Source organism: Sinohyriopsis cumingii, chromosome 6 (genome assembly GCF_028554795.1).
Source record: "Sinohyriopsis cumingii isolate HCF-2022 chromosome 6, ASM2855479v2, whole genome shotgun sequence".
In the NCBI taxonomy this organism is placed as follows: Eukaryota; Metazoa; Mollusca; class Bivalvia; order Unionida; family Unionidae; genus Sinohyriopsis; species Sinohyriopsis cumingii.
In genome coordinates this window covers 15,308,762-15,321,699 of record NC_142966.1, presented here as the reverse complement: position 1 = coordinate 15,321,699, position 12,938 = coordinate 15,308,762, and positions in this window count along the sequence as shown.

Here is a 12,938-nt window from a genome sequence, read left to right as displayed (position 1 = left end):
TCGTTCTTTCTCTCTGTCTCTCTGTCTATGTCTATATGTCTGTCTCTCTGTCTCTCTCAATCTATCTCTCGAAAGAAAGAAAGAAAGAAAGAAAGAAAGAAAGAAAGAAAGAAAGAAAGAAAGAAAGAAAGAAAAAGGAAAGAACAGAGAAAGAAAGAAAGAAAATTAAAACGCGAAACAATGGTGAGTACTTTTCACGTACCATCAATTAACATCAGTTTTCAATTTACATCACTCTTCAATTAACACCTGTCTTCAACATGTAAAGGAAGTACGGTTTCTAGTAGTTTTATAAACAATGGTTGTAATTAGGTGAAGGAGAAAAACTTAAGGGACGATATGAAATATCATAGCAAATTAAAATTCCACTAATATATCGGTTAGGACTAAAGAACTGTAAATTTTCGTAGCTAATTAACATATTAATTACAACAAAAGTAACTCATTATAAAATCATTCAATGTTATTAAAGGATCACCAATTACCTCATTAACTATTTGTTATCAATGTCGCTAATTGGTAATTGAAGTATACCTAGCCATGGAATTGATTAATGTTCACGAGTTATATACAAAATTAAGCATACAAAACTGTACACTTAGTCTGTATTAGGTTAATATTAGTGTGATTTGTAACGGATGGTAAGTGAAACGCATATACATATCGATTACAAGACATATCAGTATTCAGATAGCAAACATTCAATTTAAACCCCTTTTCTGATTTTTTTTTCTTGTTTTGTTTCTGTCTCTTACATCCTTCCTTGCTTTCTTTCTTACATTCTGTATATTTTCTTTTTTTAATATTTGAGAAATTAAGTCATAAACGGTGCTTAATGTACTGGGAAAAAATAGCCCGTACAAAGAATAAAAACAAAAACTTGCAAAATAGTCCATTCAAAGAAATAAAACCACTAAAACTTGCAAAATAGTCCATACAAAAGAATAAAATAGAACTAGATACAAATAGTTCATACAAGGAACATAAAACTTCTAAAGTATGTTTTCTTCTCAAGATGAACATGATTATGATGGTACGCAAGAACTTCTCTCCGTTCTACTCTCCATCTGTTTATATGTCTGTTATACACTTATTATTGCTGGTTTTCTTTTATCAGGATCACTGAGGTATACATTACCGTGAGACTTTTCATCTCTGCATATGCTGCAGTTTATTGACATAGTATACCTTATCAGTGATGAGGGGATACTATAACAGTCTTGGTAAACAGCACTAACCTGTCTGTCTTGGAAGTGTATTACACTCTGACTTAATATCACTTTTATCTAAATTCCCGTTTTATAAGATCACCTTTTATCTCTCTGCCCATAATCAACATGGTCGTATTAGTCACACTGCTGGAGATCGAGAAAACGACAGAGAACCGATATAGTGAAAAAGACGAGAGGACTGGTAGTTGTGATCTATACCTGTACCAGAGAAGGAGAGGGGAGGGATGTTCCCTGGTACACAAGACTTCATTTACACTTGAAACACAAAAATTATAAAATTGTTAAATTGTAAACGCTATGTATCAGAATGCTAATTCTATATTCTAATTTACTTAATTGTTTATTATAATTTATTTAATTGTTTATCATAATTTATTTAATTGTTTATTATAATTTATTTAATTGTTTATTATAATTTACTTATATCGTGTCATAATTAAGACATTAATTCTGGTGGTTGTAAGAATCATCAACTATATATATGATGCACATGATAATATCTGTCACTCAAACTAATCGAGATAATACTACATATGACAGACAGACATACATAAGACAAATGTCATTATTCATTCTATAGAGCTTTCGTCATTTAGGACACCTTCAGCTGAATGAAGATGGTTGAATTAAATAAAGGTCTATTTTATCGCAGTACTGATTGGAATACGTGTCAAATAATGACTAGATCATACGAACCTTCGCAGAATTTTACTTTAGTGTCGATTTCTGTTATCTATTGTTATGTATTGTTGAAAGACGAGATAATTTGTTTACATGTCTGTTTTGTTGTTACCATAAATAGTTAGGACAAGAGGAATATCTGACATTTGTCACCATAACATCAGAAATCCATTAGCTTTTCTCATAAAATACAAACAAAAAACAAACATACAATGAGAGAAAGGATTGTGTCATGGCGGTTATTGGTCGTCATACTTTATATAGTCAATGTGGAGACTGCCAATACCTTGAGGGGAAATCCCGGGCAAGACTAAACAACCAATAAGCAGTTATCTTACGGGAGCGAAGCCAGATACTGGAGATTGGGGGCAGTAAAAATAGACACTTTCAGTGTAGAAACGAAGAAAATTGTTAATTTTATGCAAATCGAACCGATCCAGTTTAAATTCGTATTGACAAACTCCCTAATGTTACCATGATCACATAGTGTGATTCCTTTGAAAAAATTAATTACACAAATGCTCAAGAGAAAAATATACTGATGACGGTGGTTCCCATTCTATTTTTATATTAATGTCTTTCCGTTTTTTGTCTGTTATTTAATTCCATTTAGAACTGGTATGTAACCTAATAATTTCAGAAATGTACACGATATTAACACAGCGCCATTATCAGATAACTATACCTACCGTAAGTACGGAATCTTATATAAAATCAAACTTGTTCACACTAATCCGCGTTGAAAGTAATATAACACCGGAAGTGTAAACTGAAAATATCATAATAGACGGCTGTACATGTTTACGTTATGACTATTGGAATGGTACGTGGTATGTGATTATCATCTAGGTGTCAGAGCAGCAGACGTTAGTGATCTGATAAACTGTCAGTTTACTTTTATTTACCTAATGTTCAACAAGTTTCCATCAATGGCATAGGTTAGCTGTTCCTCTGTACATACACCAGTGATCAGTTTGACTGATAAGGTGATAAGAAATGAAGTGATCAGTCAAAAAACGATTGGTTTTACAGCTTGTTACAAAGTATCTATTTTATGATTGAATGGGCGATCACCTATGTTTGTTTACCAAGTCCCCAACTCTCCTTGTCTTTTTTATGTGCAGAAAAGCGATGATTAATCATAACAGTCGTTCTTTCATAGCATCAATCTTATTTTCAAGTTTCTGTGGTAACAATGAAGCAAAGTTGCATGTATTTTTTATTGTGCGAGATGGAATCTGTTTCGTATCAATTCTGTCATCATTGTCACCTGATAATAGCAACATAGGGGTGGGGGAAATTAAGACATGACTATTCTTGTGTCATGATAATACTTTCGATTTTATTAAAGAATCACAAAGCTTACTTAAACATATTTATTATAAACCAATTGAAAAAAGCCAAAATTTCCCGCACAAAAATAGCGGCCGTAAAAAGCCATTAGTCCCCTCCCCCAAAAATAAATAAATAAATAAATAATCTTAAAAAGACAATTCAGATAAACTACCATTGAGTTAATACTAGTGATAAAATAAAATTCTATTTATCAATTTCAATTTGCACTACTTTCCATTATTTCCACTGCATTGCTGGTTCTTAAATCTAAAATGCATTGCTCTCAATTTTCCAATGAAGTTTCTTGGGGTCGCAGTGTGATTTTTAAAAAGGTGGGGATACGTGTACGTGCGCGCGCGTTTGTGTTTAAACGAAGATACTGCTTATTTATCCATATCACCTTTTTGATTGAACATTTAGGTTTTTTGCATTGGAAACGGTTATGTATGAAAGGGTTGTCTTTGCAATCACATTCATATATTGCAATGACTACTACGTATCTCGCCTGTTCAAATTACGCCAGGTTTTTGAGACAGGCGTGCTGTGTGAGTATCCCCATTTCATGACGGTTCCTTGTATACAAGGCTGAAAGACAGATGTTGTGTGAGTATCCCCATTTCATGACGGCTCCTTGTATACAACCCTTAAAGATAGATGTTGTGTGAGTATCCCCATTTCATGACGGTTCTTTGTATACAAGGCTGAAAGACAGATGTTGTGTGAGTATCCCCATTTCATGACGGTTCCTTGTATACAACCCTTAAAGACAGATGTTGTGTGAGTATCCCCATTTCATGACGGTTCTTTGTATACAAGGCTGAAAGACAGATGTTGTGTGAGTATCCCCATTTCATGACGGTTCTTTGTATACAAGGCTGAAAGACAGATGTTGTGTGAGTATCCCCATTTCATGACGGTTCCTTGTATACAACCCTTAAAGACAGATGTTGTGTGAGTATCCCCATTTCATGACGGTTCTTTGTATACAAGGCTGAAAGACAGATGTTGTGTGAGTATCCCCCTTTCATGACGGTTCCTTGTATACAACCCTTAAAGACAGATGTTGTGTGAGTATCCCCATTTCATGACGGTTCTTTGTATACAAGGCTGAAAGACAGATGTTGTGTGAGTATCCCCATTTCATGACGGTTCCTTGTATACAAACCTTAAAGACAGATGTTGTGTGAGTATCCCCATTTCATGACGGTTCTTTGTATACAAGGCTGAAAGACAGATGTTGTGTGAGTATCCCCATTTTATGACGGTTCTTTGTATACAAGGCTGAAAGACAGATGTTGTGTGAGTATCCCCATTTCATGACGGTTCTTTGTATACAAGGCTGAAAGACAGATGTTGTGTGAGTATCCCCATTTCATGACGGTTCCTTGTATACAAGGCTGAAAGACAGATGTTGTGTGAGTATCCCCATTTCATGACGGTTCTTTGTATACAAGGCTGAAAGACAGATGTGTGAGTATCCCCATTTCATGACGGTTCCTTGTATATAACCCTTAAAGACAGATGTTGTGTGAGTATCCCCATTTCATGACGGTTCTTTGTATACAAGGCTTAAAGACATATGCTATGATGGCACCATCCAGATTAGTACCTTGAACAACACTGTGATATGTGTAGTTTCATGTTTAAACATTTCCACATCCACCGCAGGAACTTAAGAGATTGTATTACAAAGTGCATCTGTACATCCGGTGAGAGGAGAGAAGTAAAGTGTGATCGCAGTTTTTTCTTCTGTTATGGTTCTTTAAAACATGTTGCGTAAACAGGCATTATTCTCGTTGATTTCGTTTCATAAACAATCAGATTTCTGAAATTTGCATAAACTTTATCGTAGTTTGTAAGCACAGAAATTGATGAATTGAAAATATAGTAGATATTTACTTTCAACGCAAACGTGGTGAGAGCATGTATGTGTTTTTATGCATGAGTGAGTACGTACATTTTTGTATTGGTACATAGACATAGGCATGTACATGTATGTATGTCTGTATGTATGTATGTATGTATGTATGCATTTATGTATGTATGTGTGTGTGTGTTCGTGCGTGCGTGCGTGCGTTCGTATGTATGTATGTATGTATGTATGAACATATATTTGTATGATTTCCATGTATACACTGGCATGTACATGATATAAAGTAAAGGCAGGTAACTAATTGCTACTATTTTAGTTCAGAATGGGAACTCATGTGGCCGAATTCTCTAAAGTTCTCGCTTTTTTTTACCACTGCCATCTCACCCTTGTCCATCTTGGGCCTGAGTCTCAAGCTCCACCAGTGTGGGTAGGTGAGAAAGCTGACAGTAACTTCCCTATCTTGGTCTAAGAAATGGCGTTACACCCAAAACAACAATAAAACCATTTCTCTGATGTCCATGTCTTCGTATCAGCTTCCGCCTTTTTCTTTAGTCTCGTTCAAACGGTCCCAGAACGAAACGGAACATGATTATAAATAACGTCATACTCTAATCAATGAATTATTCTATGTTTATCTGTAAAATGACATGGTTTCATCTTAATACCATTGACATCATCCACGTGATCTCATCTTAATACAATTAACATAATCCAATTAGTCACTTAAATAAACTACACTAAAGCAACAATCGTTGTACGTAGAAGTTGACATAAACACCTAGTTGTAAAATACTTTTGTCTTGGTGTCATGGCTAAGCCAAAAAATATTTTACCAGTATGACAAAGAGTCGAGTTGTTTTTACTTAGACAAGCAAGCACTGTTGTAAAGATAATTTGGTTTTCTGTAAGTAGCAACCGATTGTTCATCTTCTTTCTAAAATTTCCGTTGAGCATTACTACATGTATTCACACCTTTTTGATTGATTACCGACGAATGCAGGCGAGATGGGAAAGCAGCTTGGCCAGGAAGGTGATGAAAGGACCGGAGCTAAGGCATTCCACAAACATATCTATTGTTTTCCTTTTCATTGTCACTGCTTTGATCTTGTTTTATTTATATATACCTGTCTTGTTTACCTAAACCCCTCACTCCCTCGACACTGGTCACCCTTCCGTGCAATAGTCACACGTTTGACAAAAGGCATAAAACTTTAATAAGGCATTTTGCACTCTGCCATTTTTACATTTCACGATCGTGAATGAATAAACCCCCGTGTGAACAGTACCAAAAATGCTTTCTTCGAATTATGCCTGACAAAAACAAATGCACAGTTAGCGAAATGGTATATCTAATTACTAAAAAAAAAGGCTTTGAACCTGTTTCCTAATTACTCTTACCCTATTCACTGACGGCGTGATGTGAAAAACATCAATTTCTTATCCAAGCTTCTCAACAAAGCAATCAACAGCCAGGTCGGTGGTAAATATGAGATAGAGGCAAAGGTTTTGGAATCGACCATCAGTCGACACTTTACCAAGAATAAATGATGTAAATAGTCCCATACAACAACTGGATTTATTTATCTACCAAAAATATGACTGCGTTAAAGCTCTCCGGTTCTGTCAGCAAGATACACATATCAATAAGGTACACACATGTCAATAAAGTACACATATGACAACAGGTACATATATGCCAACAAGGTACACATATGTCAATAAGGTACACATATGACGACATATTCATATATGTCAATAAGGTAACCATATGTCAATAAGGTACACATATGACGACATATTCATATATGTCAATAAGGTAACCATATGTCAATAAGGTACACATATGACGACATATTCATATATGTCAATAAGGAACACATAGGTCAATAAGGTACACATATGACGACATATTCATATATGTCAATAAGGTAACCATATGTCAATAAGGTACACATTTCAATAAAGTACACATATGTCAGTATATGTGTGTGTCTGTGATATTTAGATTTTTAACGTAGCTTTTACAATTTTTCAGTAACGTCGCGTAGATGACTGCAGTGTGTCAGTTTATAGTGATATCTAGCACTGGGACATCATGCCGCAGACATGGAACATGATGTCACACCCAGTAACATTATCCTGTCACCAGGCCGACCATTTCCAGACCAGTCGTACCACTAACATTTTAATGTTGAGCGCCTAGCAAGGTAGCTGTTAATACCTTTTATTTAAGTCTTTGGGTATGACTGGGGGGGGGGGGTGTAATCCGCGACCTTTCGCACCCGAGGCGGACGCTCTGACCACTAGGCCACCGCAGCGGTCTCACATATGTTAGTAAAGTACATATATTTCAACAATAAAAAAGAACATTATATAGGTTTTTTAAAGAACAAAATGCACATAGTGTGTAGACAAACGCTCTAGACTTACCAATTTCCATCCCGATGTCCAAAATCATACACCGTTATTACAATAAAAGCATTCGTAATAAAAAGTACAATTTGGAATATCCTGGACATTTTTGTAATAAGTGTTACACTATACACTACGAGGACAATATACCATGTAAAGCTGAATCCTAATATAGCGGTGTGTGCTAATGAAATATTAAAACCACACTCATGACATGATACTGTCCTAATCATTTTAAAACCCCACGCTATTTGCAAAGGCTTGCTTCAACATGGTTTGATGGGCTTGTATTACCTACTGAGGTAAGGACTGTACTTAAAAGATGTAACCCTAAACCTACAAACAAATAATTAAAAAAATTTTGATGTCTCTATATGAGTATGATATCATTCGGAGAGTTCGAGTACAAAAAATGCCTCCTCCAACGTACATGACAGGTTTATTTTGATCAGATATATGATTATATGGGATCAAATAAAAAAAAACTATGCTTCAACCTTGTCTCGATTTTCAATTCAGCTGTTTTTATTGTTGTAATTAGCACGTTTATCATTACTTACCTTGGCTATACAAGCACATCGTTTAACAGATGGTGGGGACTGCGATGCTTTCTTACCGATCACGATAATCGAAGCATAAGGCTCAGAATGGAGTCACAAAGTGAAGGGGTCTGTATTTACAAAATGCCTCAGAATGAGTGTATACTTGTGCTTATTGATAATGATATTGACTCGTACTCGTTGATAATGATATTGACTCGTACTCGTTGAAGACATTGACTCGTACTCGTTGATAATGATATTGACTCGTACTCATTGAAAATGATATTGACTCAGATGCTAATGAACCAGTGAGAAGAGTGCCAAGAATATACGCAAGAGATACGCAAAGGATATTATATCACGTGATAAAAATATAAAATAAATGTTTGAAACATTATTTTCTTTGACGCTATGTGATAATTTTATGTGTTCATCCTGACTCGTCACATTGTTCTAACAAAATATTTATAACGTAGACTACTCGAGTTGTCATCATAATCTTCATATTCATTCTTCATTATACCTAAGTCCTCATTTTTCTTCTTCATTAGATTTTAGTTTTCAATTTTCGTTTTCATTAGATACCATCAAAAAAGTCCTTTTATCAATAAAGTTCTAATTCGCACTTAGAAACAACTATTCTGCAAAAATTATGACGCAGCACACACACACATATATAGCACACACACACACACATATAGCACACACACACACACATATATATAGCAAACACACACACTTTCCACTCTTAATGAGGCTAGTTAAATACTAGTTTCGTGTGTGTGTATATATATGTGTATGTATGTATGTATGTATGTATGTATATATATATATATATATATATATATATATATATATATATATATATATATATATATATATATATATATATATATATATATATATATATATATATATAAGTATGTGTGTGTGTGTGTGTAAATGAATATGTATATAAAATAACAAATTCAAATTATATCAAACTGTCAATGGTTTATTTTGCAAACACGCGCACGTACGCACATACACACACACACACACAATCCTTTCTTGACTTAGAAACTACTTTTCAACTTCTCACGAGGATAAATGTCAAGCAGTTTGAATAGCTTGGATATGTGAACTAATGAACCAGTGAGAAGACTGCCAGACATTCCTACTCCCGATTAAGACAGACAGCCGTTCTGCAGGTAATCCAAGAACCTACTTACTCAATACCTCCTAGTAAAAGAGATGGTCCACATATACCTGACTTGACAGCATAAACCCCTCCCGTCTTTTCTCGTGGGGTTTTCTCTAATCCTGTTGTCACTTTTTACTTAATCAGCTCACGTACTATTAGGTAAGTACCCCATGAAGGTATATGATTGTATTAGTGAAAAAGTAAATATATAGTCATCGTACTTATATATTGATAACTAACTCATCCTAATCCTCTGCTTACAGGAACGAGTTACCATTATTAGTAATTTCAATGCATAAATAAGAAGACAAATTCTGGGCAGAAATCGGTCGAAATGTATATTATCAACAAACGAAACAGGGCAGGGTTGACGGCAGAATGAATAACTCACTGGTTTTAAATAGATTGCTGATAACAAAAATGAGTTCTGAAAGTTTGAAATATCCCTGACTTTAGTTATATATGAAATATAGAAAGATTTACGGCGCCTGACATTAGCAAAAATGGACCATTTATGTAAACAGAATGTATAAATCAATATTTATGTAAATGTTATGTCTAAATCAATATTTATGTAAATATAATATCTAAATCAATATTTATGCAAATATTATGTCTAAATCAATATTTATGTAAATAGAATGTCTAAATCAATATTTATCTAAATAGGATGTCTAAATCAATATTTATGTAAATAGGATGCCTAATCAATATTTATGTAAATATGATGCCTAATCAATATTTATGTAAATAGTATGTCTAAATCAATATTTATGTCAATATCAGTATCTGAAGATTTTGTTTGGTATTATGTGATACAGCAACATAAATAGGTCATAAGGTGCTGAGGTAATTGGTATAGATCACCTTGCCCAGTGGTAAACAACAGTAGTCGACCCAAGCTGATTCCACGGGAGGATTCGAACCCGCACCCTTTTTGTCGTGAGTCTTATAACGGTAACACCCTCAGTGCCTTTCGAAGGAATCTGGTGTTTTGTGCAAGAAAATGAAACTGGCTGTTTGGTGAAAAAATAGAGTTGGTAAATCTCGGCTGGTGAGAGTGACGTTATTACGAAGGAATCTTGGAATGAGGGAAATTTGTCCTTGATTGATCTCAACAGTACGCATGGCTTTAGAAAGAGGGATCATTGTTAGATCTCTTTTCCTGTAAAGCAAAGGAACAAAACTGGAAAGAAAACAGCCATGACTATTTCATGTCATTTTACAAGTCGTAAAATAAAGTACTTAGTGACACAATACTTTGGGGAAACGAGCGATAAACATATTTTGCATATCAGGGGGATTAAAAGGAAACACAATGCTGCCTTAGAATGCTGCTTAGAACTTTGACTATTACTACAGTCATTCAAATATCACCAACCCTGATTTGTCATGATCACTTTCTTAGTGCAGTATGATGGCTCTGTTTGTCGGATTAACGGATTAGGTGCTAAGCTTCTTATGACGCAATTCATGATCCTATGGTAACGGGGGAAAGTTTACCTTTTTATTTTGTATGGTCAAGCAGCAAATGCATAATCTTGTTGCAGAACGAGTTCTGTACCTTGTTATTATGTGTTGTATTTGAACGAGTTCTGTACCTTGTTATTATGTGTTGTATTTGAAGTTTTTCGACATCTTAAACTTAAGACGAAAAATAGAAATCGGACTAAAATACCATTATTGCGGGGCCACCATTGGCCCCAACAAGCTTTAAACATTATTGCGGGGCTTCTATTGGCCCTAACTAGCCATTAGTACATTATTGCTGGGCCACCATGGGTCCCGCATGACAGTAGTACATTATAGACCGTTGTGGGGGACACATAACCATTAGAACATAGAACATTAATTTATTACAAGGCCACCATGTCCTCCGCTAAGTATTGGTGAATTATTGCCAGTCTTTTGTGACAGATCTATGCAGACTGCAATCACGGGAGAAGTATTCAGTTACAAGTGATGTCACATGTGCGAAGTTTATTATAAAACAACACATGTTTGTGCATATACGAGAGGAATAGAACTTTGGCTATAATTTTTTTTCCTTGGCCTCAGAATACGTTCAATTGGCTGCAATCACAGGCAAAATCGATTTCACTATGGAGAGATAACTCAGTTTCACTCCATTGGAAATATTAAAAGCTCCGTTTCTAATTTGGTTTATACCTTCGTCACGATGAAATGTAAGGGAGATAATAATGCAAAACAGGTGGTGGACAGAGGATATAGATACATCTTTCAAAGATTAACTAATTGCCTTGCATTTTGATACCTTTCCGACACAAAAATTACACACACACACACATACACATATATATATATATATATATATATATATATATATATATATATATATATATATATATATATATATATATATGTATATGTATATATATATATATATATATATATATATATATATATATATATATATATATATATATATATATATACATATATATATACATATATATATAGATACATATATATATACATATACATATATATATATATACATATATATATATATACATATATACATACATAGATATATATATATATATATATATATATATATATATATATATATATATATATATATATATATATATATATATATATATATATATATATATATATATATATACTGTTAATTTATAAATTTATCGTCTAAATCTGCTATATATGCTCAGGTCCAAGCAACAGTGTTGAATAATTCCGTTGTCAAAGTAATGCAGTATTTCAAACCTTATGAGTATTACTTCATCAGATAGATGAGCCATTTGAAGTCATATTTATATATTGGGATCAATGTTTTTACATCCAAGCCTTAACGTTTCATTCTTTGAGTTTCAGACATTGTACTTCTTCCTCCTAGTTTTATTCATATGTATCAAATTACAATAACACAATGAAACACCCCTTAATCCGACCGCTCCCCCACCCGCAATGATTAACTAAAAAGTATTTGTTTCAAAGAAAAGGAGATATTTCCGCATAATTGTATACCAGGTAACAAAATGATAAGATTTTGGTGAAAAAAGGCAAATAGATTAATCACACTTCATAATAGCCTTGAACATTTAAGCGTCAACCATAACACTCCTAAGTAACTTATAAATATTTTGCCCTGTCTATACGGGAAAACAGTGACTTCGGACACGTTTGCTTCGGAGAGCGACACGTGCCCAATATTTAGCTTGCTGAATAACCTATCTGTTTGGAATCGGTCTAGACCTGCCAGGGTCACCTGGCGTGGCGTATCTCGGCCCATGACACACTAACCCTGTATTAACTCGATACTTAATAATCTCAGTCCTTGGCATTCTACTTCAATAATCCCTCGGTATTTAATAATCTCAGTCCATGGCACTCTACTCCTGTGCTACGTCGGTATTTAATAATCTCGGTCCATGGCAATGGCACTCAACTCTTATACTAGCTCGGTATTTAATAATCTCAGTCCATGGCAATGGCACTCAACTCCTATACTAGCTCGGTATTTAATAATCTCGGTCCATGGCAATGGCACTCAACTCTTATACTAGCTCGGTATTTAATAATCTCAGTCCATGGCAATGGCACTCAACTCCTATACTAGCTCGGTATTTAATAATCTCAGTCCATGGCAATGGCACTCAACTCCTATACTAGCTCGGTATTTAATAATCTCAGTC